The sequence below is a fragment of the Castor canadensis genome, chromosome 6 (assembly GCF_047511655.1).
Source record: "Castor canadensis chromosome 6, mCasCan1.hap1v2, whole genome shotgun sequence".
In the NCBI taxonomy this organism is placed as follows: Eukaryota; Metazoa; Chordata; class Mammalia; order Rodentia; family Castoridae; genus Castor; species Castor canadensis.
This window is the reverse complement of record NC_133391.1, coordinates 77,448,019-77,474,275: the sequence shown is the minus strand read 5'-3', so window position 1 is coordinate 77,474,275 and position 26,257 is coordinate 77,448,019. Positions and strand designations below refer to the sequence as shown.

At 50.7% G+C, this 26,257-nt stretch overlaps 1 long non-coding RNA gene across 3 annotated transcripts in view; it reads left to right on the top strand.

The window, feature by feature from the left end:
* LOC141424139 (uncharacterized) overlaps positions 1 to 26,257 on the top strand; it is a 49,622-nt gene that overhangs the window by 4,154 nt on the left and 19,211 nt on the right. For all 3 annotated transcript variants that reach the window (XR_012449037.1, XR_012449036.1, XR_012449038.1), the window contains one exon: positions 22,136 to 22,268. This is a non-coding gene — a long non-coding RNA (uncharacterized lncRNA). The remainder of the gene's footprint in view (positions 1 to 22,135; positions 22,269 to 26,257) is intronic.

The window sequence follows — 26,257 nt, the reverse complement described above, 5'->3', positions numbered from 1 at the left end:
ACCCTTGAGAGCCTCAAGGCAGCTGCCCAGGCGCCCATCTCTAAAGGGCACGGAAGTTTCACTGGCCACCTAACTTTCTACAACAAATTGTAGAAAAGAGAATCTACCAGGGTTGAGGTGCGGGAAGGAGTTGGGGGGAGCACAGGAACACTTTTTTAAAAAAAATTTTTTGGCAGTACTGAGGTTTGGACTCAGCCTCACCCTTGCTAGGCAGGTGCTGTACCACTTGGGCCATGCTCCCAGTCCTTTTTGCTTTAGTTTGTCAGTTAAGGGATCTCTTTCTCTCTCTCTCTCTCTCTCTCTCTCTCTCTCTCTCTCTCTCTCTCTCTCTCTCTCTTCCTCCTCTCCCCAACCCCCAGGGCAGACCTCAGACCTCAATCCTGCTACTTATGCCTCTTACACAGATGGAATTGCAAACTTGGGCCACCCCACCCAGTTTATTTGCTCAGATAGGGGTCATGCTAACTTTTTGCCCCAGGCTGACTTTGGACCATGATCCTCCTGCCTATGCCTCCTGAATAGCTGGGATTGCAGGCATGTACTACCACAGCCAACTGGGGAACACATCTAGAAGCTTCTGGGTACAGAGGTGAGATCCCTGCCGGCACTCGGGCTACAAGGATTGTTTTAAACACCTTTCCTTCCAAGGTGGGGGACCTGGAGAACCAAAGGGTTTCCATGAAGTTCACTGGGGCTGGTGATGTTGAAACCAGAATTGTTCAGGTTTCTGAAGGAGAGGCTGAGAACTGCAGCCAGCCCCACCTTCCTGGCCAGTCCACATAGCCTCTCCTCCCGATAAATATCGAACAATACTGAAAGAATGTTGGTTTAAAGAGGGACCAAATTGCTAGTGTGCCTTTGGCTCTAATTTTTCAGTCCAGCCTGTTGCACAAGTATCATAATTATGGCTTTAATAGTTCCCCTTCTATCTTAGGTCATGATTGCATTCCATCCATTCATCCATGCAGTCATTCCCTCATTCAACAGACATTTGTTTCCAGGCTCCTACCACTGTTCCAGGCACACCACGTCCCCTCTAGCATCTCACACCCCATGTGCCACTGAATTTGCAGACGTTCCAGGATTTTGTGTGTCTAGACTGGATTGGGCGGGGGTGGATCAGAAGAGGTCCCCAGCTTGGTCTCTGCTCCAGAAAGAAACTGTCCCCTAGGTGACAAGGAACCACCATGGAGGTATCATTTGGACTCTGTCCACAGCTCAGCATGGCTTCCCTGGTTTTCGCTAGTCTCATCTCCCCAGCTTTCTGTGCTTCTGGGACCTTGGGTGCTCTTATAAATTCATGCTCTGTCCGTGCTGTGTCTGCATGTGCGTGTGCATATGCCTCTGTGTGTCTGAAAAAAAGGACTGTGCAGAGACCCCGAATTCTCCCTGAGCAGAGCTCCAGCGGCACAGCTGGGGGGAGCTAGTGATGTAGCACTCCTCCCTCACTCTGGCTATAGGCCCCTCTGGGCCCCTCTGACAAATGGGGCTGCCTACAGGAACTGAGCACCCAAAAAGACACTGATTAGCAGCCAGTTGTCTCTTCCTGAGGGGAGGACTTGTGGGACGACAGAGGCAGGAGGGTGCTAAGGGTTTGGGAGCCTTCTTCCCTGAGAAGCACAAGGTGTCCTTAGAGCACAGCCCCCCAACCTCCCTACCATCCCAGGGCTCTCCTGGTTGCCTGGGCTTCTGGGCTTCATTCCAGTCTTGAAGATGTGAGAGGGACTACTCCTGGCTGCCTTGTCCCCACACCTGACATGGCCTGAGGGGAGGGGAGAAGAAACCCCTGAGGTCAGGTCTTGATGACAATGTGCTGAGTCCCTGGATCATGACCTACAGCTATGGCAGTCTGGGAAGGCTGGGGGCACATGTGGGGGAAACTAGGGGATAGGTATTGCATTCCCAGAAAGGGGGTGCCTAGGTCTGCACAGCCCCACCCCCCACACACACACTGTCTGACAAAACAACCTGTGGTCCTTGCTGTCTCTATTTTTAGTTGGAGCTGGAAGGAAAGGAAGGTCGAGGCCAAGCCACCAGCCACAGCTCCTGCTGCCAGCACCCAGGCCACGTGGTGCAGGGGTGCTGGAGGAGCCCTGAGTCCCAGCTCCTCAGGGAGGCAGCCCATTGCTCCCTCCCACCTGCCAGCGCAGGTGCTGATGGCTCTGGAGTGAGGGGACAACTCTGGCTGCAGCCTGGGGAGGGAGTCAGCCTCCTTTTCCTGCCTGACCCCTGAGCTCTGCAAAGAGGCTTCTCTGCAGAGAAAGAGCCAGTTGTGTCTCCTGAAAATAGGACTTTGGTAGCTCTGAGGTGCTTTCTTTTGTGGGCTCTTTGAATGGAGCCCCTGCTTCTTCCTTCAAGGTTTAAACACTTTGACCTCTATTAGAAGGCATTAGGGACTGGCTCTTCCTCAATGAGAGACTTAAGTGAGGCTTGAGCCAGCAGACTCTCCTCCATCCACCCCATAGCAGAGCCGGGGCAGAGAGGAAGGAATTTTTCAATGTCCCCAATTCCCTAGGCAGGAGGACTTCCTGGTTGAAACCTCACAGCTGCCACAGTCATTAACAGGTAGCACAGGGTGTAGTGGTTAGGACTTGGACTCTGCAGTCTGCAAACAATACTGCAAACTGACTGCCCCACCTATGAGCTGTGTGACACAGAGGAAGTGGCCAAACCTCTCTGAAATTCTATTTTTTCATCTGTAAAGTAGAAATACTTATACCTGCTGTGTAGAAAGATGAATGAGATAAAGTGAGAAAATGCCCACAGTAAGTATGCATTGTTAGCTAATGAAATTTAAAAAGCAGATGCAGCTTGATCCTGGATCTGAACCCCCTTCTGGCTGATCTCAAGCCCATGTTGCAGCATCCACGTCTTTCAACAGATCCTAGTAGGGATGTTGGGCCCTAGAACATTTAAGAGCCACTGTAGACTATGATCAGGAAGTCAGGAAATCCGGGTGTTAGATCTGACCTGCCTCTCACCCCTTAGGCGGCAACCTTCCTTTTCAGTTTCCCCATCTGCTCCACTGAGCTCTGTGGTCTAGGCAGGGCATCCCGAGGCTCTGTGAAGTCTAACATCTTTACATCTTTTTGTTTTGTTTTGTTTTGTTTCGTTTTTGAGACAGGATCTCACTGTTCAGTCCAGGCTGGCCTTGAACTCGAGATCTTCCTGTCTCCATCTCCTGAGCGCTGGGCTTACAAATGTGTGCTATCACGCTCAGCTTTCTGTGAAATCTAATGAACAGTGATGGAGAGATGACCAGACCTGGGCCTTGGGGGGCAGGTTCCAGGACAGTGCAAGAGGGCGTCTTCCTACTTCTTCCCAGAAGCAGGTCTGGTCCATCAGCCAACATGTCAGCCAGCCAGCCGACAGAAACTGAGCTGCATCCCTCCACCAACCCGGGAGGCTGTTGCCATGGCAACTTCATATTTATCCACTTTAGCTCCTAATTAAGGGGAAAAGCATATAACATATTGGATGTCAAGGAGGCTTTGTGAGCCTCAATTTAGCGGCTATGCCTGGATGTCAAATTTAAGCGTGATTGCTGTTAATCACCTCCCAAATTACCAAGACAGGTCACAAAGGGAAAGGTCCCCCAGTAGCAGGGGCAGCTGGGCTCAGGGGAGGTGAGGTGATAGAAGGGGCAGTTAGGGAGACCCTGTTCAGCCCCATGACCTGGGAGATTCCTGGATGAATGCTGGTTCTGGATCTCCAATGATCAGTTCTGTGAGGACAGAGCCTAGTTCTGTTCTCACTGACACTGAGTCAAGGAGCTCCACCTCGAGACTCACAAATCAAGGACCTTGGTGTATAGAGAAGAACTAACCAACTGATGAACCAAGAGGCAATAATAACCATCTGGTGGCTTCTGATGTCAGAAGGAAGATGGACAGATGACCAGGGCTACATGCAAGCTCACTGGGCGTCTGGAGAGATGGATGGCAGGCATGTGGCAGATGAACAGTCCAATGGGGGTCCACTTAGGAGGACTTTCTGGGAAGCTGTAATCACCAGTTCACCTGTGTTCTCCAAAGGGCGTGCCCAGCCTCTACCCTGACTCAGGACCCAGGCTGCCTCAAGTACCAGTTAGGTCAGTTTCTCATCTGCCACTGGGCTGTGGGTCAAAGTAATGCCCCTTGGAAGATGCTTTGGCTGGTCCCTGGGGATATGGGAGGCAGGGAGTGGAGACTAATAAAGCAAGGTTAAGAGTGGGGGACAGAAGAAAGGGCATCAGCAAAGTAAGAAAGAGTGTAAGTTACGAGGTCAGGCAGACCTGGGGTAGAGTTCCATCATGATTATTTACAGCTGTGTGACTTTACTCACATCACCTAACATCTCTGCTTCTGGGCTCTCATTTGTGAAGTGGGTGTCGTGTAACTCATACCTCAAAGGGCTTTGGAAGGATTTGGCAAGACAATAAATGTAAGGTGCTGAGCACAGTGCCTGACATATGACAAGCCCCCAGTAACTTTTTAGACATTATCATCAAAAGAGGCAGGCCTGAAAGGAGTGGCAGGGACATGATGACAAGGGCTGGGCTTTGGGGGGGTGTCAAGGAACACTTTCTGTGCCCCTTTTGGCCAGGGTCCAAGAGAAAGAACTCAGAGAAGAGAACCAGTGCTCATAGAGGGGCCAACAGAGGAGGCTGAGAGCTGACACAGGGACCTTCTTGGACCTCTGTGGAGTATTTCTCATCTTAAGAGGGGACCACACGTAAGGAGGCCTTGTAGCCAAAGTCCTGGAGTCACTTAAGTAAGATCCAGACAGGATCTTAATGGTGCCTCAACCTGGGAGATCATTAGAAAAGCCGGAATGACTCTACAAGAGGTCCTCTCCGGGCTAGCTCCAGACTTCCGGAATGAGAATTTCAGGGGTCAGGCCTGATAACTGGCTTAAAACTCTTCCTGGAGTGTCTGAGAATCAGCCATGGCTGGGACATACTCTCAAAACCAGAGAGGCCACTGAGGGTCACTTTTACCTGAAAGTATTGGGCTATGCCTAAAAAAAAAATAGTATCTGAAAAGAAAAAAAAATCGAAACCTTTGAAAAATACCTATGATGATGATGATGATGATAATTATAGCTAATGTTTATTGATTGTTTACTGAGAGCCAGGCACCAGCTAAGTGCTCTGCATAAATTATCCCTTTTAATCCTCTCCACAGCTGTTGAAGTAGGCCAACCCATTTATACAGATGAGGACACTGTGGTTCAGAGAGGCACGTTAAAGGTCACTCAGCTTGTCAGTGGGAGATCCAGGATTCAAATCTCTGTATTCTGAATCCATGGTTGAACCACCTCATTCTACAGTTCAGGAAACATGAGGCCCAGAGAGGTGAAGTAACTTTCCCAAGGTTACATAGCAAATTGGGGCAGAAGAGGGATTAGAAACCATGCACCCTTGTCTTCCTCCTACTCTCCACCCCCTACCTTTGAGATACTTTTTGCAGAAAAGTTAAGGATAGTTTGACCCAGGTTAAAGTACCTCAGTCCTGTCTGTCCACTATGGGCAGAGCCTGGAAATGGCAGGTGGAATGATAGGGGGCGACATAGAGGCAGAAGGAGCAGCTTGGGACACTGTGACTATGGTGGCTGTGGCAACCTTGCTGGCCTGGTAGGAGGAGTTGTGTGGCCTGGTTTCCACAGATGTGGGCTGCAGCCGCCCGCTGAATGGGAGGCTATTAAGGGAAAATGCTTTGCAAGGAGCTGAGCAGCTGGGAGCGCAGATCGTCCGGCACTGAATGGGGGCTTTGTCCCTCCAGCCTCCGGCAGGCACTTGCTACCAGGGTCTGTGTCTGGGAGCCTGGCTGGTCATAAGGCCAGAGGATCATCCCAAAAGACTCCATTCCCTCCACTGTCTTCCTGCCTCTGGTCCTCTCCCCCAGTGCTGCTTCCAAGCCCCAGGCGGCCCTATGGTAAAGAGCACAGGCTCCAGGGAAGACCCCAGGGCCAACCACAGGGCATGTTACTAAAAACCCCAGTGTCTTAGTTTCCTCACTTGCAAAATAAAACTAGTAAAGGGAACTTCCTGTAATGTGACAAAGGCTGAGCAGTTTCAGTGGTGCTGGGGACTGGCTATCATAGATGCTGTCTGGGGCTGAACCTTCCCCTCCCAGTCTCTCTCCAGCCCAGGCCTCCCAAAATGGACACTTCTCTGGGTCTCACCCTTCCTCTCTCCCCACAAACATCCAGGCAGGGGATCAGGATGGCTAATTTAAGAGAATTTATGCTGTGTGTGAAGAAGAGAGAGTACTGAAGCGAGTCCAAACTCCGACATTCATCGCTTGCAGCTTTTCTTAAACTTGGGACACCCTTAAAGCCTGAAATGTGCATGGCTCTCCCAGCCAGGTCTTTGCTAAGACTGGATCATATGCCAGGACACTCTCTCCCCTTTGTCCATCAACTCCTCCCTGGCCTCCAATGCTAATGTGAACAAACCGCCTCTCCGAGCTCATCCCTCAATCCAGGAGGTCCTCCTGGCTATCCCTCCAACACTGACAAAATACCCTCCCCTCTAGGCCATGAGTCTTGAGAGGTTAGGGACCTTGGCTGTCTACTTGTCTCCTAGCTGATACATAGCATAGGGCTTAGCCCAGAGTGATCCATGTGTAGTTATTAGGTGAAGGTGTGGATGAGTGAATGAATGAGTGACTGGATTCCTTGGGCCAGGATGGGGCAGGAGAAAAGAGAATGTCTGACAGGATGAAGAGAATGGAGGGGGCTTCAGGCAGGACTGTAAACACACCAGACTTGGGACTCCCCCAGGAGAAGGGCCCAGCTGACCTCTTCTGCTGGGACCCAGTCCTGAAGTCAGACTTCCAGTGTCTATATCCATATAACCTCGTCATCATAGCCTGTGTTTACCGCCGACCTACCCACGTCAGCCACTATACTCACTACTGTATATTCACCTGCACACACACAGTTATTGTATGCTGCTGCGTTGAATTTCTTTCCTTTTCTTCTCATCTCTTCTCTTTTTTTCTTTTTCTTTTTGGAGTGCTAGGGATGGACCTCATGAAGGCTAAGTGAGCACCCTCCTGCCACTGAGCGGCATCCCCAGCCCCTCATTGAATCCTTAAAGCAACTCTGTAAGATAGGTAACATAATTGTCTTCATTTTACAAACAGAACACTGAAGTTCAGAGAAGTGAGGACACATTGCCCAGGTCACACAGCTAGCCAATGGTGGGGCTAGAGGTGTGCTTAACACGCATGCATGTCTGTTCGCTTCTAGAGCTGTGAACCACTAAGCCATTTGAGCAGAAGTCACCACTCCACCCTCCCAGGAAGTGAAAGTTGCTGGGAGACGAAGCTAGAGAAAGTTCAGCTGTTCAGTTAGCTTTTGGTGCGCAACCACATCACTGGGCCCGGCAGGAAATGCAGAGTTGGCAGACAGCCCAGCCTGCCAGCTCCCCATCTGAGCAGACAGACAGACCGACCCCAGGAAGAGGGTTGGGTGATGACAGCAGACTGGGGGTATGCCAGCCCATGCGGTGGCAATGGGTAGCATTTGTCACCGGGTGGCTTGAGGGTGGACGGTTGTGGGCCCCAGGAACGGGCTCCGGGTACACAGAGTTGTTCTGGGAGGGCTGTCTGCAAGCTTACACTGGAGGCTTAATCACTCAGCACTTGATGAGCTCAGCCGGTGGCTCCTTGGCACTCCAGGCACCAACAAGAACAAGTTCTTTGCCATCTCACATAGAAGTTTTCCTGCTTCTTGGGACCTGGCAGAGCATGCTAACTTCCTTGATCTCTTCCAGCTGCGGGATGCCAAGCCTCAGAGAGCCCTTCTCTCCTGACGAATGCAAATGCCGTCCTTTTAGCAGAGGCAGAGGCTCTGGGGGCTGCGTTACCTGATTGTCCACCGGCTGGAAGCAGAGGCCCATTAGGCTTAGCCTTTGCCATGTAAAAATTACCCACCAAGGTGTGAGGAGCACAGTGGTAGAGTGTTAATTTCTTGCCATTCCTTAAGAGAAACAGGGTTTCTCAGCTCTGTCCTGGCAGCTGGGGGCCCGTCACATGCCTGCCCAAGTCCTGGTTGTGGGGCACTGGATGCAGCAGGAGGGGCCCAAACTCTTCCTCTCAGAGCTGGGACCTTCAGTATGCTTCTCGTGGGAGGCATCACTCCAGTATCCACAGGCTCGATGGCTTGGCTCTCTAACACACAACTAGTCTTGTCCAGGTGCTTTGGGACCAAGCCAGGGCCTGGGCATACATGGTGCTAGGGTGAGGGATTGGCATCATTGGCAGTTAGGAGGTTAAATGGGAGCTGGAGACAGGGTTGGATCTGAGAAATGAGGACTGGAAAGGAAAATGGGGGCAGACTTCCATCTGAGGTGAACATTAAAGGACTGAGGTTGGGGTCAGGGATACAGTTAAGGGTAGGTTAAGATTAGAAATGTATTGGGGGTTAGGAGTGTTGCTCAGTGGTACAGTGTGTGCTTAGCATGTGGGAGACCCTGGATTCAATCTCCAGTCGATAGAAAAAGTGTGTGTGTGTGTGTGTGTGTGTGTGTGTAGGAACTGGGGTTGGAAATAGAGTTAGGATTATTATTACTGTCAGTGTTTGGGTTGGGGTGGACATCAGCTTGATTTTGGTATTAGAGATGGGATTAGGGTGGAAATTATAGTTAGATGAGGGTTGGATTTAGGATTACAGGTGAGGAAAGGGTCAATACAATTGCTGTTTGTCTAAGAGGCTTGCTCTGGCTCAGTCCTGGACCTGGAAATGATTGGGAAATGGTGGGAAACAAGTTTTCTCTTTACCTACCAGGGTGTGCACTTTCTCAGCAGGAGGAAGACCTAAAGTAAGACTCCTGGGGCCATCTCAAGAGTTAGCTGGCACCTTCCTGTCTCATCACTTGCCCCCATCCTCTCTCCCTTAACCACCCTCCCTTGATTTCCATCTGTTGCTCTTAGGCAAAGCCAAGGTTCAAATGTCATCTCCTTACTGATCACAGCAGACTGTCTGAGCCTGTACTGCCTGTGCAGAGCCCTCCAGGCAGGAGTGGAGCTGCAAGCAAGGCATTGTGGGTAGGCTCCATCAGCTGGGCCCTCATGTTAGGGGTGAGTGGGGACATGGAGCGCCCCCCTCCTTCCTGGCCCTTGCCAGGGCCCTGACCTTTCTCCTTCTTTCTGCAGAGGCTCCAGCCCCTGTATGCCCCCTTTCGTTTCTCAGGGTGACAACCTGACATTCTCCAGCACTCAGCGCTAGGGTCAGGCTTTTAAAGCTGTCATTGGGGAGACTGTGGCCCCTCTCTCTCTCCACTCCCCCACCCAAGTGTCCCTTCATGCAGAAGCGTGCATCAGGGCATGAAGCTAAGGACGACTGTGGCACTGCAGTGCCTTTTAAATGCAGGCAATTAGTGGCTAAATAAAATATAGAACAAGCTTCTCTGCCTGTTCCTGGCAGGGACTTGCTGAAGACTGCCAGGGTTGGGGACCCTGGGAATTGATAAGGGAAAAGAAGATGGTGGTCCCAGGCATGTGGTCTGGAGCCTCTCGCTGGAATAGGGCTGCAGAGAATAGATTTGTGAACCCTCAGTAAGCTTCCCAGTCCTGTTACAGAGTTGGGGGATATCTCGGTCTGATCAGGCTGCTATAACAAAATATCATAAACTGGGTGGCTTAAAAACAACAGAAATGTATTTGTCATAGTTCTGGAGGCTGGGAAGTCTACAATCAAGGCAGTGACAGAGCAAATGTCTAGTGGGGTCCAGCTTCCTCAGAAACGGCACCTTCTAGCTGTGTCCTCACATGGCAGAAAGGACAAGTGTGCTCTCTGGGATCCACTTTACAAGAACCTAGTGACTTTCCAAAGGCCTTACCTCCTAATACCATCACCTTGGGGTTTAGGATTAATTAGAATTTGGGAGACATAAACATGCAGTCCATTGTAAGGGAGTACAGGGAGGCTGGGGGGTCTTGAGGGAGCTAGGGGAGAATCCTGCAGAACAGTGAGACACAGAGGACAGTGGCTTTGGAACATGACAGACAGGGTTGCACCTTGGCTTTGTCATCAGTTAACTTTCTGTCACTATGACAAAATACCTGAGCTAATCAATTTATAAGGAGGAAAGATTTGTTTTGGCTTGCGGTTTCAGAGGTTTCAGTCCATGTTGACTCAGCCCCATGGCTTTGGGCCTGTGGGGAGGCAGAGCATCATGATGGGGAAGAAGTTCTCTCCAATAACCTAACGTCCTTCTACTAGGCCCCACCTCCGTAAAGAGTCCACCACCTCCCGATAGCACCACAGGCCGTGACCAAGCCTTTAACACAAGGCCTTGGGAGACATTTGAGATTCCAACCATAATAGCTGCTTACCAGCTCTGTGACCTGGGCAGGTTGTATACCCTTTCTAAGCCTCAGTTGCCTCGTCTGTAAAATGGGAACAACATGTGCCAACCTCTTAGTGATGTTAGATTTAAAAGAGTACTTAGGGATCTACATGCCTAAAAAAAGAGACCTCAAAAAAGAGGCTGCAGTATGAAAGAGTTAGAGACTGGGCTGAGAAATCCTGGTGTAGATGAGAGGATAGGCCATAGAAGTGAACTGGAAGTCCACAGGAAGCCAAGCAGAGCTACTTTCTCTTTGCCTACCAGGTAGGTACTTTCTCAGCAGGTGAAAGACCTAAAGTAAGACTCCTGGGGCCATCTCAAGAGTTAGCTGGCACCTACCCATCTCATCACCTGCCTCCACCTTCTCTCCCTTACCCACCTCTCCCTCAACTTCCATCTGTTGCAGTTGGGCAAAGCCAAGGTTCAAATGTCGTCTCCTTACTGATCTGAGCCTGTACTGCCTGTGCAGAGCCCTCTAGGCAGGAGTGGAGCTGGAAGCAAGGTATTGTGGGTAAGCTCCATCAGCTGGGCCTCATCCACTGATGCCCCTTTCATGTACTCCAGAGAAAAACAGGTAATTAGACTCTGACTGTTAGAGGATGAAAGAGTCTGGGAGTAAGTTCCCCATTCGATCCTCCCCATCACCCTCCTACTGGGATGCCATGCATAGATAACCAACTTGGATGACTCAGTTAAGGTCCCAGAGCCTCAGTTTCCCCTGAAGATGGCTTTAACAAAAGTGTGTCCCAGACTGCCAAGAATCCTTCACAGACCTTGGGTCCCTGCTTCCCATTGCTCTCTGTGTGGAGCAGGCCCCACAGGGCAAGTTTCCCGAAGATGAGTCAGGGGTTGTGAAGCAGCTCAGTACATTGCAGTTGTGAGGACAGAAGAAGCCAGTCAGTTGGCTCTGCTCCCACATGGACCCCCATCCTAGAGCTCTAGCTCAGCCCTTTTCTTTAAATAAAAGCAGTGACATCATCCTCATGCTTAGTGGATGAGCCAGAGGGAGGTGATCTGAAATACTGTGGAGGGGAAGCAAAAGGAGCTGGGGCTGGGGGTGGCAAAGCCTTGGGCAGATACCGTGTCCCCTCTGTGCTCCTGTGTGTGTCTCCTGGGGTACACCCACATGTATGTGTAGGTGAAAGGAAAAACTGCAGAGCCACAGGGATGGAGCTTCTCAGTACTGCTGGAAAAACAGAGGCTGCTAGGTAACATGGTGGAGTCAGATGACTCTAGACAAACATCTTCCCATGTCTGCAAGTCAGTTTCCTCATCTGTAAAATGGGACTAACAATGGTGTAGGCCTTACATGTGTTTTGTGTGAAAGGATAGGAAGAGATAATAGCTGTAAGTCCCTGGTGTATAGTAGGGCTCCACCCAATGTGGTCACTGGGAATGTGACTGAGCAGATAAAACGTGGCCAGCACAAGGACACTAGGCAAGCAGCAGAAGATCTGGCTGGGGGCAGAGATCAGCCCAGCCCCATCCCCCATCCCCAAACAGGAGTTCTGGGTTCTTTCAGATATCCAGCTGTGTTTTTGGGCTCACCTGCCAGCTCCTGTTCCAGGCATAGCCCCAATCCTGTTGTGGGAGCCCTGGGTTCCCTTTTCCTGGAACTTCTCCAAGGCTCCCCTCAGGGCTTGCTGGGCCTTCTGACAGCTTGTCCCTATCTGAGTGCTCACCTCTCTTCTGGTTCTGCTCAGGGTTCCTTTTTATCTCCTCTCCCCACAAGTGCCACATCTTCTTCCCTTTCCGAGGTTGCTTTCTTCCTCAGTCCTTCACCCTTTCTCTTCCTATTTCTGTCTCTCCTTGTGCCTGTCTCTGATCTATCTTACTTTAGTCTCTAACCCTGCTTCTCCATCTCAGTTTCCCTGTCACATTTCTGTCCTGTCCCTGTCTCTGCATGATGTAAACTCTTGCTGCCTCTCTCTACCAGTCCCTGGTTCTTGCTGCATCTTACCTTGTACTTTTTCTGTTCCCTAAAAGGCAAGTCCCAAGCCCTGAACAAAAAAAGGTTGAGGGGCAAAGGCCAGGTTTGCTAACCAAAGGGGGATCGGGCCTCTCCCGCCCAGTCCTCTTTCCCACCCATGTGGGGTGCAGCCCTGGCTCTCTGTGCTTCCTGAGCACGGGTGTGTGTGGGCTGAGGGCAGAAGGCCCATCTTGCCTGTCATCTGGAGAGACGTGTGTGCAAAATGTTAGTTGTATGGCTCTGATTCAGCTCCTGGGCGGCTGGCTGCAGAACATGGCTATGGAAGGGGATGATGGGGACCCGGAAGAGGGAACTGGCTGGGCTGGAGTCCTGGGCATGGCCCAGGACCTGAGGCTGCCTGGCAAGGACCCTGGGTTGGGGGGGTCACAGCACCCCTGGATGCAATGATGTGGGCTGGAGGGAGTTCAATAAAGAAAGAATTCAATGAGGGGGGCGTGCTGGGCAGGGGTATTAGGTATGACAAAGGGGACCCTGGCTGGGGCAAACGGGATCCTGTGTTGAGAGATAGTACATCGTGTGAGGGCCCAAGGGATAGTGAATGAGGGTGTAGGGGATGGGTCAGAATGGGGACTTTCATGACGTAGGGACACGGCCGATGAGGCCACTGGATGCGCCCCTGGAACCCCCCTCTGCTTGCCCCTCGCCTCTCTGCTCTCACACTGCAGCTTCTAGCCCTCAACTAGCAGTCCGCAGGCCACCCATCCATCTCTCCTCTCCCTGCGCAGTTTTGTTTGGTTGGTTGTTTTTATTTGTTTTGGGTTTGGTTTTGCTGTTGTTTTATTTGTTTTTTGTCTTGCCATGTAATCCAGACTGGCCTCCAACTCATGAGCCTCTTGCCTCAGCAACTTTGGAATCAGGAAGGCCTTCCTAATCTAGGACATTCCTTTTATAGGTCCCCTTATCACCACAGTCTGGCCCCTGTCCCTTAAGAGAACTGGCTGACCCTGTCTGTCTGGTTCAGAAAGAAGAGCTGGAGTTACCATTTGCCCTGGTCTGGGTAACCCAGCAGTTCTCCCCTGAGAAGGGACTGCTGGCCGCTCCTGGCTGGGGGCTATGAGGCGGTGTTATGCAGCTGAGGGACAGAACGGGGTTCTGAACAGCAGTCACTATTGCTAGCCCAGGTTCAACCAGAAACCCTCAAATGTGCCCAGAGGTCAGTATGCGTCCAGACCATGGATATCACGCAGTCCAAATGAGGACACGGTCACCACTGCTTCTCCTTCCCAGGACCCTTCAGCCTATATCGGCTCCACGGGGCGTTGATGACTCTTTGATATGGGGGACAGGAGACCAATTTCAAAATGTATCATGATAACAATAATCATATCAACAAAGCCATTGCACTGTGTGCAAACTATAGGGAAGCTATATATATATTTTTAATTCTAATGAAATCTTCCCAACTATCTAAGATGGACATTATTTTATCACAGAAAAGGAAACAGGCTCAGAGAGGTTAAGTCGCCACCTGAGCCTCTACAGTTTGTACTTTTAACACCTGCACACCCCTTCAGCCTCCCCCCAATCCCCAGCTCCCTGCTTGGGACCCTGGGTGTCCTGAGTGATGGAGGTCCAGAAGGGTCAGGAACATTCCAGGGAGACCACTCATTCAGGGCTATAGCTTTTGGAGGACCAGGGCCAAGAAGCTTCCAGCCCCACATGGGCCTGCAAATCCCCTGCCTCCACTAACACCCTTGGAAAGCTGCTAATTGGTTACACTTGTGGCCAATGCAGGGGAGGGTGACCTAAATTTAGGTTACCTTTTTGGGCTGTAGATGGAAAACTGGAGTGGGGGGTGAAAGGCTGTCCAGGGTCCACTCCGCTTATCAGCCCTGCCCCACAGGCTGTAAGAACACAGGCCTGCCCCGCGAGGTGCGTGAAGACCCTCCCCACGTGTCTCTGTGTGGGTGCGCTGGGCTGCTGTGTTCCTGAGGCGCCGGTGGGTGCGTGACGATGGCAGCTCCCACCCGGCAGAGCCGTGAACAGAAGGGGCGAGCTGCCGGCAGCTTTAAATAGCTTCTTGCTGTATCTCACTTGCGGAAGCCCCATCCCCCCCAAGTCTGGTGCCCCAGGGAGGGGCTGTATGAGCCCCAGAAATGAGGCCAAGACAGAGGGGCTCAGCCCCCCAACTCAGAAACACCTTCCAGTCATGGAAACACCTGCCAAGCAACACCTGTTCGTGCTGATGCCCACGAGACAAAGCCCACTTTTTTCTTGGAGAGGGGGAGAGTCCAGGAGCCCTCTTAAGGGACTGTGGGTGGTCAGGAGACAGCTCTGCCTGGGTCTGCATTTGGGCTGAAAAGAAGCAGGAGCTACGTCTTCATTCAGGCCTTCCCTTAAAGGGGACTCACTGTCTCCCCCAAGCCCAGGTACAGCCTTGCCACTGTGACACTGAAGAGCAGCCCACCACCTGCTGCTCCTCAGTCAGTCAGTGGACGCTCCCTTGGTCATCATCTCACCTCCTCACCTTGACCTACGTCTCTCCAAACACACTCTCCATCATCTCCGCCCACAACTTCGTTTCTCTTTACCCTCCCCAATCCACCCGTCTAATTTGAAGACCTTTCTGTACCTCAAACATGGCCACCTCATTCCCCACTCAGGACTTTTGCATTTACTTTTCCCTCTTCCTGAATGTTCTTCTGTGGCTTTTCCCGTGGTCGGAGCCAGGGTCACATTACAATTTTTGTGGGCTCCAGCACCATTGTCTTTGTGAGTCCCTTCATCCATAAAAACAATTCAAATAATAGTTTGTGACTGTATTGGTATAAGCACAGGTATATTAATAGTATGTATCAAAATATTTTCAACCTGAAATTTCCTTGTTTTCTTTTGATTTTAAAAGACATTTAAACATCTTAGGGCTTCTAAAAGTATGGGCTTGGCATGGAGCTTTTGTCCTTCGTGGCAAAGTTGGAGCCTTCCCACCATTTAGGCCTCAGTTCCAACCTCACAACCTCTGTCCTCAGTGCTCCATTTAGAATGTTGTCCACATCTGCACCTGGCCCACTACTCCCATTCTTTTCTTCACAGAGCTTAACAACTGATAATTCTTTCTTCATTTGTTTCCTTTTCTGTCTCCTGTAACTAGCACATAAACTGCATGAGGACAAGGACTTTGTTTTGTCACTGCTGATCAGCCAATGGGGTTAGGTTGCCTGAGCAGAACAGAGACCCTCCTGTCCGCTGAGATTACCTGCGCTCTTCCTTCTCAGGACCTCTCAGGCTCCTCTATGTCTGAAGGAAGAAGGGGGGGTCATGGACGGTGGCTCATTGGCCTCTCAGACCCTCAGTTTCTTCATCTGGAAAGTGGGAATTATAACACTGACCTCTTCTGAGAATGCAAGGATCTGGCACAGGCACAAGCAAAGGACTAACCTGCAGAGGAGTTCAGGAGATTTGAGTTTCTTTTTCCTCTTCCCACTGGCCACCTCCAAGCTTCTTCCTAAGATAGAGCTCTTCTGGCATTGAGGCCCACATAATTCTAAACATAGTAGATCCTCAATAAACATTTGTTGGTCACTGGGTGGCCATGTCTGCCCCCACCTTCATTTCCTCTTCCAGAAGCCCAGTGCACAGTCAGAATGCCTTCCACTCTTGCTTTCTTTCAATGACTATTTACTGAGGCCCTCCTATGTATCGGGCACTGTGCTGGGCTTGAGGGAATCAATAATAAAAGGAATACAGGGTCTCTGCCTTCTTGGAGTGTATGATCTGGTGGGTTAGACAGGTGTTAATCAAATAGTTGCTACAGAACTATTTTGTGTTAAATGCATCCAAGAAAAGACATGTGAGAACATGTATTTGATAAGGTCAAGGAGGTCAAGGCAGCTTCCCTAAAGAAACAAGGACTTACCTGGCATCTCTAAACAAGTTGGTATTTAATAAGCAAATAGCCTAGGTGGTAGGAGCACTCCATGCAGTGAGAACAGCATGTGCAAATGCCCTGTGGCTAGAGTTACGCTAGTCAGTGAGATGGACTGAAAGGAGATGCAGATGGCCTTATAAGATGGGCTGGCGATGTGAGCCGTGGCCACACTGTATAGGACCTTGCAGGCCACACTATGGTATTTTCTCTTTGGGGAGGGCCTCAAAGGATTTTAAGTCATACAATTAGGCTTAGATTTTGAAAAGATTCCTCGGGTTGCCTATGAAATAAGGATTTACAATTTGTAACAAAAAGATTCAGCAGTCCTACTAGAAGAGGGATGACAAATGCATGCCCTACTTGTCAAAATTCCCTTCTTGCATGCCCATAGTGGAGAGCACTAATCACTTACAGCAGTGGTTTTCAAACTGTGGTCCTGAGAGCAGCAGCATTGGCTTCACCTGGAAATTTGTTAGCAACACAAATCATCAGACTTCACCTCAGATCCCTTGAATGGGCAACTCTGGAGGTGGAAGCAAGCAGTCTGCTTAACAGGACCTCCAGGTGATTCTCATACATAATGAAATCTGGCAGCCATTGAACTCTCTTTCCTACAAAGCCTCAATTGCTCACCTTGGCTCCCCCAGGAAGTCACGACTAATGCAAGCTAACTGCATAGATGCTGGTCTGGGGATAACTCTGAGGGGGCTATCTGCATGGACCTAGCTCTGGAGCTCAAGAGGCTAAGGACCTAAATGTAAGCATGCACCATGTGTGCCCAGAAAACATTCTGGAGATCTGGCCACAAGCCCTTGCTTAGTCACCGCCTGGGCTGCAGACAACCTTACAAGCACCTTCTCCCTTGCAGGTCTGTTTTCTCATCTGAACATTGAAGAAAGTGTGTCTGAGCAGGGCCCCTTCTGCAGCTTCTGAGCCAGAGGGAAGAGGAAGCCTGTTTGGTTCCCCTGGGAAACCCCCTATAAATCTGCCTCCCCAGGGCTAGGATGGATGTGGGACTCAGTGGTGGCAGAGATGTTGCCCAGATTATGTAAGAGGTAGCTGAGTGCCCTGGAAAGAGGCATCCATCCCCTGGGCAGCAGAAAGCCAAGGGAGAGACAGCGTGGGAGTAAAGCAAGGAAGAGAGCTGCTAGCCCAGTGCTCCAGCACCTTCCCAGGCCTGGGATCCATTAATGATAGGACTTTAAGCCCAGTGAGGGGGAAACCTGAGACCTAGGGAGATGGGGATGAGGGATGGGGTTTGGGGTCAAATTCTAGGCAACAAAATATGTGGTCTTGAATTTCTTATAAATCCTGAAACTGAGAAAGGAAATTTCTCCCCCAGATCCACAGATCTGGCTTCTTCTCAGCTCAAATGTCACTTCAACAGAGAGGTCTTCCATGATGAGCCATCTGTCCCCTGTCACCTTTTTATGGCCATTTTTACGGCCCTCCAAGCTCATATCACTCTTCAGAATCACTGTATTGATTTGCTCACTGGCCTATGGCCATCTTCCTGCCCCCCCCCCACTCCTGGAATGTGGCTCCCTGAGGGCAGGGGTCTTCCTATTCACTCATGGCTCTCCTACCTGGGCCTGGAACAGAGTGGCCATTGGGCCGAACTTCCTTGATGTACAGGAAGCAGCCTGAGATGATTTACTATGCAATGCCATATGGCCCAGAAATCTCTGAAATAGGGAAGATGATCATTTCCCATTGCTCAGATGGGAATGGTGAAGACAGAAAGATAAGCGACTTGCTTAAAGGTCACACAGCTAGACGGAGGTCGAGCCACTTCTTGAGCCTGGGCTGTTTGACTTCAAGCTTAGAATATGAGGAGAATGGAAGCAGAGGGGCTGCTGGAATCATTGCTGGGGGGTGGGGACTTGTCCAGACCTCCCAAACTCTCCATCAGAACAAGCCACCCAACTATTCACAAGAGCCAAGTTATGGAAACAGCCAACATGCCCCACCACTGACAAATGGATTAAGAAAATGTGGTATCTATACACAATGGAATTTTATGCAGCCATGAAGAAGAACGAAATGTTATCATTCGCTGGTAAATGGATGGAACTGGAGAACATCATTCTGAGTGAGGTTAGCCTGGCCCAAAAGACCAAAAATTGTATGTTCTCCCTCATATGCAGACATTAGATCAAGGGCAAACACAACAAGGGGATTGGACTTTGAGCACATGATAAAAGCGAGAGCACACAAGGGAGGGGTGAGGATAGGTAAGACACCTAAAAAATTAGCTAGCATTTGTTGCCCTTAACGCAGAGAAACTAAAGCAGATACCTTAAAAGCAACTGAGGCCAATAGGAAAAGGGGAACAGGTACTAGAGAAAAGGTGAGATCAAGAAGAATTAACCTAGAAGGTAACACCCACGCACAGGAAATCAATGTGAGTCAACGCCCTGTATAGCTATCCTTATCTCAACCAGCAAAAACCCTTGTTCCTTCCTATTATTGCTTATGCTCTCTCTACAACAAAATTAGAGATAAGGGCAAAATAGTTTCTGCTGGGTATTGAGGGGTGGGGAGAGAGGGAGGGGGCGGAGTGGGTGGTAAGGGAGGGGGTGGGGGCAGGGGGGAGAAATGACCCAACCCTTGTATGTACATATGAATAATAAAAGGAAAAAAAAAAAAAAAAGAACAAGCCACCCAGAACAAGGGGCCCCATCACAAGCTGGAGTTCCTTAGTTTAGGATTTCTGAAGGGAAGTTCTGTTTTACACAGCTGTGGTCTGTCCACCTTCTGGAATTTGTTACCCCCAAGGGGTCTTCACAAGCCAAAAATAGAAATGAGTTCAGAAAGGACTGTGTAACATTAATGAATGACAGTCCCCAGTGGTAATTAAAGGGAACAAGTGATGCAGAGGGTTTGGGCCTGAACATAGGAAGTCAGCATCGTGCTAGGGTCTGCCATGGTCTCCCCAAAATGGGTCCCCAGTGCCTCAGGTCAGAGTCACTGGCTGGAAGCATGTGGGAGGTAGCTTGATCTCAGTGCCAGCACACGGATCCTGCTGCCCAGCCTTGCCTCTGCTGTTCCCCAGGCAGCTGGGCAATTGGGGACTCACTTATCTGCCCAGTAGGGGCAATTTCCATGTTCTGGCATTTTTTTTGCTACCTGCCCCCCCCGCCTCCTTTACATTTTAAAGAAAAGGTGTTTTTTGTTTTTGTTTGCAGTACTAGGTTTGAGACACTTACAAGCTCTTTTTTGTGATAGGGTTTTTCAAGATAGGGTCTTATGAACTATTTGCCAGGGCTGGCTTCAAACCGATATCCTCCTGATTGCTGCCTCCTGAATAGCTAGGATTACAGGTATGAGCCACCAGCCCCTGGCCTAAGAAAAAGGTTTTCTTACAAGGTCTTCGTTATTTCCTAGTTCTACTCCTTTCATTTATTTATCTTATTACATACAAAACTCATCAAGTAGGTCACTTACCTAACTTAGATTCATTGTGAATTTCAGGATGGAGCCTTTTCCCTCAAGTTAGCCTGGTTGGGAGGAGCCCATGCCCCTCCCTGCTGGGGACCTGTCCCCACACACATCCAGTTGGCTTGTCCTTCTCACCTCTTTTTACTTTCTCCTCCAAACAGCTTCTCCCTTTTGGCTCCCCACCTCCTCCCACCAATCCCCTCTTCCTTCCTTACTTGTTTCAAGCTGCTGCCTGCAACAGCCTGCTGGGGCCCTGCAGGTGGGGCCTGCCTGCCATCTGCCTGGGCCTTTGTGGCCTTTTGCTGCTGTAGCTTCCTGGCTGAGGACAGAGGTCCAAATGCTCAGACACCCCCGTGTGAGCACAGCACAGGCTCCCCTCACCTTACTACAGTGGGGCTTTCCAAACCAAGGGCACCGGAATCACCTAGAAAGAGTGTGAGGCCCCTCCCATGGGAGTTTCTGGTTCAGTAGGCCTGGGGAGGAACAGAAGTAAGAATGTTCATTTCATATACAGGCCCGGCCACCACCGCAGCTGCTGGTCTGGGAGCCATGCTCTGAGAACCACTGCTCCAGAGATGCCCACATGTACACACTCAGGGGACACATTCATACACAGAAGATTTTGCAAAACCATAAGAGGAGTGAGGCAACTGGGGAGAACTGGAAGCTATGAACTGAGTTTGGGGAATCCTCAGGCTAAGAACACAGACTCCCAGAGTCTGTGTGTCTGTCTCTCTCCCCAAAAACCCCCACTACTGTTTCTTATCCTCTCTGAATTTCCATATCTCTTTCTCTGTCACCACCTTCCCTGCAGTCTCTCAGCCCCAGCCAGGTCCTACAGCCTCCAGGTGGCCTCCCAGCTTCTCTATACCCAGGAACTCATCCATCTCCATCACTCCCCCCACCATGAGTGGCAGGCAGGTGAGAGAGGAAGATTACAGAAGAATAGACTCAGCTCCCTGCTAACAGGGAGTTTGCTCACCGAGAGAACACAGCCAGTTATTCTCCCCATTTGAGGGGATGATCATTAATGCCACAGGAAATTCTAAACAAGCGATTAAATCATTACTGGGGAAGGCACAGTGAGCCTGTGCCACCATTAAGCTTCCCATGTACTGTTGGTCTCCCAGGCTTACCTGGGAGGTAGGGAAGGAAGGGGAGATAGGTACCACCCCAACCCTGCAGCATAGCCAGCACCCAGTCAAGCAGGGTTGGCCCAGAACCACATTCTCTTCTCTGAGCTGCATACCCAGCTGCTGCCCCCAGAGCTCCTCCTGACTCACCTGCAATGTGGGCTCTGTTCCAGCAACCCTTCATGGTCACAGGCCACTTGATGGAGCCTTTCACTCAACTGACAGATATTTTACTGAGTATCTACTACGTGATTGGAGGTATCGTAGGGACTAGAAACACAATGTGAATAGGAACAGGTCCTTGTGGAGCTCACAGATGGGTGGGCGGGGGGGCGGATGGCAGATAATCAAAAAGTAAACAAGTAGCTAAGAAAATAATTGCAAATATGGCAAGTGCTCAGGAGGAAATAGTTGGGAGACCGGGTGTTTGAGTATAGCATTTACAGGGAGGATCTTGGAGGTCCTGGTCTCTTATAGACAGCCCTCACTTGGGCTGGCTAGCAGTCTGTGCCCATCTCTTGGGCCTGCAAATCAGGTTTTATGTAAACATCTGCAATGTCTGAGCAACCTTCTACCACCCCCAGGTCTCCAGCACACTGTCTTTGGAGAGATAATGAAACGGTGCCACTGGGTTTTAGCACTTATTACGTGCCAGGCATTACACTAACCAATTTATGGTCATGACATCACTTCATCCACACAACATAATAGTGTTATGAGCTAGGTGTTTTTTGAATCCCCATTTTTACAGACAAGGAACATTTGAGTCATTTGGCCAAGTCACATAGTAACTGAGGGTTGAACTGAGGTCTATCTGAGTCCTGAAAGAAGCCACTTAGTCCCCACCTTGTCTGAACTCCCAAGACAGATGTAAGAGGCCTGGGTGAACTTCTCAGGATTTATTTTAGAGCTAAGAGACATGCAGCCTGGAGTCCCTGCAAAGACCAGGCCATGGTTAGATCTTGGCAGCCAGGGCTCCTTAGCCACATATAATGATAAGGGGCTCGCTTTGCTCAAATGCCCAAAAATGCAGTCCAGAGAGGGGAGGTGACTTAAGATGACCAGTTGTAGGGTCCCACTCAGTGGGATCAGTGCCAGGCTGTGGGTCCTTGTAGAATCCACAGAAACCATCAGTGCTATCTCAGGGCACTGCAGCCCCCAGAGGGCTCTCCAAGTGTTCCTGCATGTCCTCCACCTCCTGCCCCAAAGGTCAGGCTGCATTCCCTAGGGCCAGTAGGGCCGCCAGAGGCAGACAGGGCCGGATCCGGGTCTGCGGTGACTAATCGGCTGGTGCTTGGGAGGCCATGGTGAATTATTCACATGGATTCTGTGAATTATTCACGTTGTTATTATTTATTTTTCAGATACGCCTGCGGCAGAGCCTGCAGGCCCATGTTCAAAGGATGACATAACTCCTGATTCCTGATTGCCTCTGTCTGTGGAGAAGGAGCCAGGCCTTACTGCAGCCTCATGGAGAGTCCCAAAGCTCAGGCCCAGGTCAGGAGCTGTGCCTTAGGGCAGACTCCTGCAGAGCCCCTACCCTGGCACCAATTACAGAAATAATAGTCTTTACTCACTAAGGCTTTGCTGGGCCCTAGTGAGGGGCTTTCCTTAGACAGGCTCAAGTGACTGTCCTTAGGACCCAAGGAAGAAGACTGTTAACCTGATTTTATAGATGAGAGATCTGAGACTCAGGGATGTGACATCTTTTGTCCAGGACCACCAGTTGTAATTGGGACTCAGGCCAGGTCTGTGAACTCTAAAGCCAGTGGCAGACACATCACATATGTCTATAAGCTCTGTCCTTGATAGGGTCTTACCAAACCTCTTTGCGGTCACAACACCACCCCCATATCCACTCCAGGTTTCAAACCATGCTGAGAGCAACCACGCCCTGCACATCTAATGCTCTCAGAGGAGCTGGCTGGCATCTCCATGGCAACAAGATCCTGAGCAGCCAACGCTGAGCTTGGTCAGCCTGTAAGGAATGGAGGCGGCTTTTCCCCAGGTGTCCCAGGCTCTGAGCAAGTGTGACTCAGGGTTCCCCCAGGCACCGCCAGCCTTACACACTCCCTCAACCCCCAGACACAGACAGGGTACCTCCCAGAGCTCTCTGACAAAGGCAGCCATCCCTGCCTCTTCCTTCTTCTCAAAGCTCAGCTCCCTGCAGCTGTCAGCAGTCTAACCCCTCCATCCCTCTGGCTACAGCTCCCATCCTTGTATTTCTCCCTGCTAATCCTCCTCCTCCCTCCTTATTGCCATCAGGAGGAGGAGGGGGAGACATGTAAACTCAACCCTAGGCCTGAGGGCCCCTGTCAAGGTGACCAGTGTCCCACAGAGACGCCCCCTGTCCAGAGAGAGAACCTTTGTCTTTTTGCCACTTCATTCATTTATTCATTCACTCAATGAATACCTGCTGGGTGCCAACTATGACTAAGTGGCCAAGAGCAGCAGGGCCCCTTCCCAGTGAGGCCCAGACCCCTTTCCCAGGACCTCTCTCCCAGGACCTGTTCCTCCAGACACAAGGAAGCAAAATCACAGGCAAACTGGATTCAAATCTGACTCTCCCAATCCCTGACTCTGGGTGACCTTGAGCTAGCAGCTCCCCCCACTGCCTCTCGCCTTTTTAAAATAAGGGAGCAGAACCTGAATCTGTTTTCTGAGGCCCTGCCAGCCCTGCTTTTCTCAGGTGTCAGTAACTTGATAAGAGGAACATAATCATTTCCATCCTACAGCTGTGAAAGTCAGAGCTTTGCATGTGCTCTTTCTCAGATGGACTTAATAACTGTTCCTCTCTTCCCAGCTTTGAGCATTTTAAAGAGGAGTCTGGGGACAGCTCTGCTAATGGTGGATTTCAGTTGCCAGAGAAGAAAGTACATAGTGTTTGCCAAATGCCTGTGCTCTCCTTACAAATGCTCTATTAATCTTTACGGAGGTGGGTCCTATTATCCCCATTTTATAGACAGAGAAATTGGGACTCAGGCCACACTGCTGATAAGTAGCAGGGCTGGGATTTGAACCCAGGCCCACAACAGCCCATGCTCTTGCTGCTATACCAGCAGGGAGCATGGCTCCCTCTTCCAAAGACTGTGATGGACTTGGGGTTGGTGAACAGGTGAGCCCCCCCTTCTAGGGAGTCAGGTGGCACCAATTGGCACTTTCTCTGCCAACTAAAGAGGGGCACACCTTGGGCCCAGCTGTGCTGAGTCAGCCAGAACCTGGGACGTTCAGGTTATATTTACCCCAAAGCAGCCATCTCAGCAAGCCGGGGTTTACTGCCTCTTTGTCTCAAAGCACCTGGACTTGGGAGCGGGGAATAGCAGGTGTAGTGGGACCATAAGAGTCTGAAACACAGGGGTGGGGGCAGGACTCCCCTGTCCTTGTGGCACAGTCAGTGAACTTGTGGGCAGGACACTGGTCTCCACATCTTTCTGGACCTTTCCCCAGTGGTCCTAGTGCAGAGTTGCAAGTGCAGTCTTTGGATAAACAGAATCTGAATATGGGCTCCTCATGTAGCCTGGTCCAGTCTGCACTGCAGTTCCCCCAGGCCTCTGGAATGCAGGCCAGGACCTGCAGGGGTGTGCAAAACCTAGGCTGCTCCTGACCTTCCCTAAGGCCCTCTGAGCCCAGCTTAGGACAACCCAAGCCCAAATCCTGTGGCTGCCTTGGACCAGGCCCTTCATGGCGTGGGCCTGTTTTCCCATTAGTAAAATTGGGATGCCCATTCCCTTCCAATGGGGTTATGTAGAAGATGTAGAGTACTCAGAAAAGGCCAGTGAGGATGAACCAGCCGCCTCATTCCCTGCCCCTCCCAGCTGGAATACTGACATGGTCCTGTGGGTCCTTGGCTTCTCAGAGCTGCTGTGTGTCTGGTGGCAGTTCTAAACAGCACTATCCTCTAAACCACTCATGTGTACCCGTCAGCCCCTCTCAGTGCTCTGCAGAAAGCCAACATAGACAGATTGGGGTGGGGGGCCCCTTCTGGAGCCTCTCCGGTCAGACTCTGGCATCAGAAAGGGCTGCCTGTGTCTTGGAGACAGTTGGGGCCCAGATTGTGACTGGGATCCAGGTAGAGGCGCCATTCTATCTTAAAAAGCTGAGGCCCAGGCAGTGTTTGCTCCCCACCCATCCTCTGGCCCCTGGCTAGGCTAAGAACTGTTAGCTCTGCTTACAGATGGCAGCCTGAGGTTCAGTCTTTGGGCTAAGGGCATGACACTGGTAAGCAGGGAAGCTTGAGTTGGCACCTGGCCTTCATGACTCCACGGACCATGCTGATGCCCACCATCAAGGTCCTTACCATTGTCATGGTGCCTAATGAGCACTTGGTGAGTGAGGGTAGGTTTTGAGAGAGGCACTCTATTTGCTTTTGCTCATTTAACCTTCAGACAACCCTCAGAGAGACAGACACTATTATTATTATTCCCATGTTACAGGGAAGGAAACTGTCATTCTGAAAGGCTAAGGACCTAAAGACTGGCTTTTTTCACTGTTATATCTGGGGTCTGGGAAAGTACCCCTGCAATCTTCCGTGATTGTGGTTCACCTCTAAGCACCATCCCCCATGTCCTTACCCTCCCTGTGCCTTTATCCTAGCCCCTCTGACCTAGAGGTAGGACTGCAGAGGCCCCCACACCAACCAACTGCCCTTCCCACTGCCTGCAACCTCCTGGGAATCTGCCCCTAATTGCAGCTCAAGCTGGGAGGCTATTAGCCTGTGATTGCTTCCCCAGGGTCTGCCTTGCCCCAAGGTACCAGCTCTCAGCTTCCACAGGGGTTTGAGGTGATGTTAATCTCCAATCCTAGATCCCAGCCAGCTTGGCTCCCCATCACTCCCACCCCCCAGTCCTGGACAGGCTTTTCCAGGGTTCCCTTACTGTGGGAAGCCAAGAGCCCCAGACTGAGAGGGTCCCTATCTAGTCAAGAATGGCACACCTGTCTCCGTTTACACAGATCACAGACTCCGATAATGTGGGACTCTCAGACTGACCCTATCCCTACCAGGGCCCTGTGCACATCCATCTTTTGCCTCCCCACTTCTTCCTTCCACAGTGAGAGAACAAGAGCCTGGGAATGAGGCTCCCAAATGCTTTTCATCTCTGTGATCTGGGACTGGGTACTGGTGGCTCACACCTGTAATCCTAGGAGGCAGAGATCAGAAGGATTGGGGTTCAAATAGTTTGCAAGAACCTATCTCAAAAATACCCAGCACAAAAAAGGGCTGGTGGAGTGTCTAAAGGCGGCCCTGAGTTCAAATTCCAGTACCACAAAATAATAATAACAGCCCATGCACAGTGGCTTATGCCTTGTAATCTCAGCTACTCAGGAGGCAGAGATCAGGAGGATCAAAGTTCAAAGCCAATCCTAGGCAAAAACTTAGCAAGACCCCCATCTCAGCCAACAAACCTCATGTGGTGGTGCACACCTATGATCCCAGCTATGAACAAGAGGCTACAGGTACAAGGATGGTGGTACAAGGACTCCCAGCC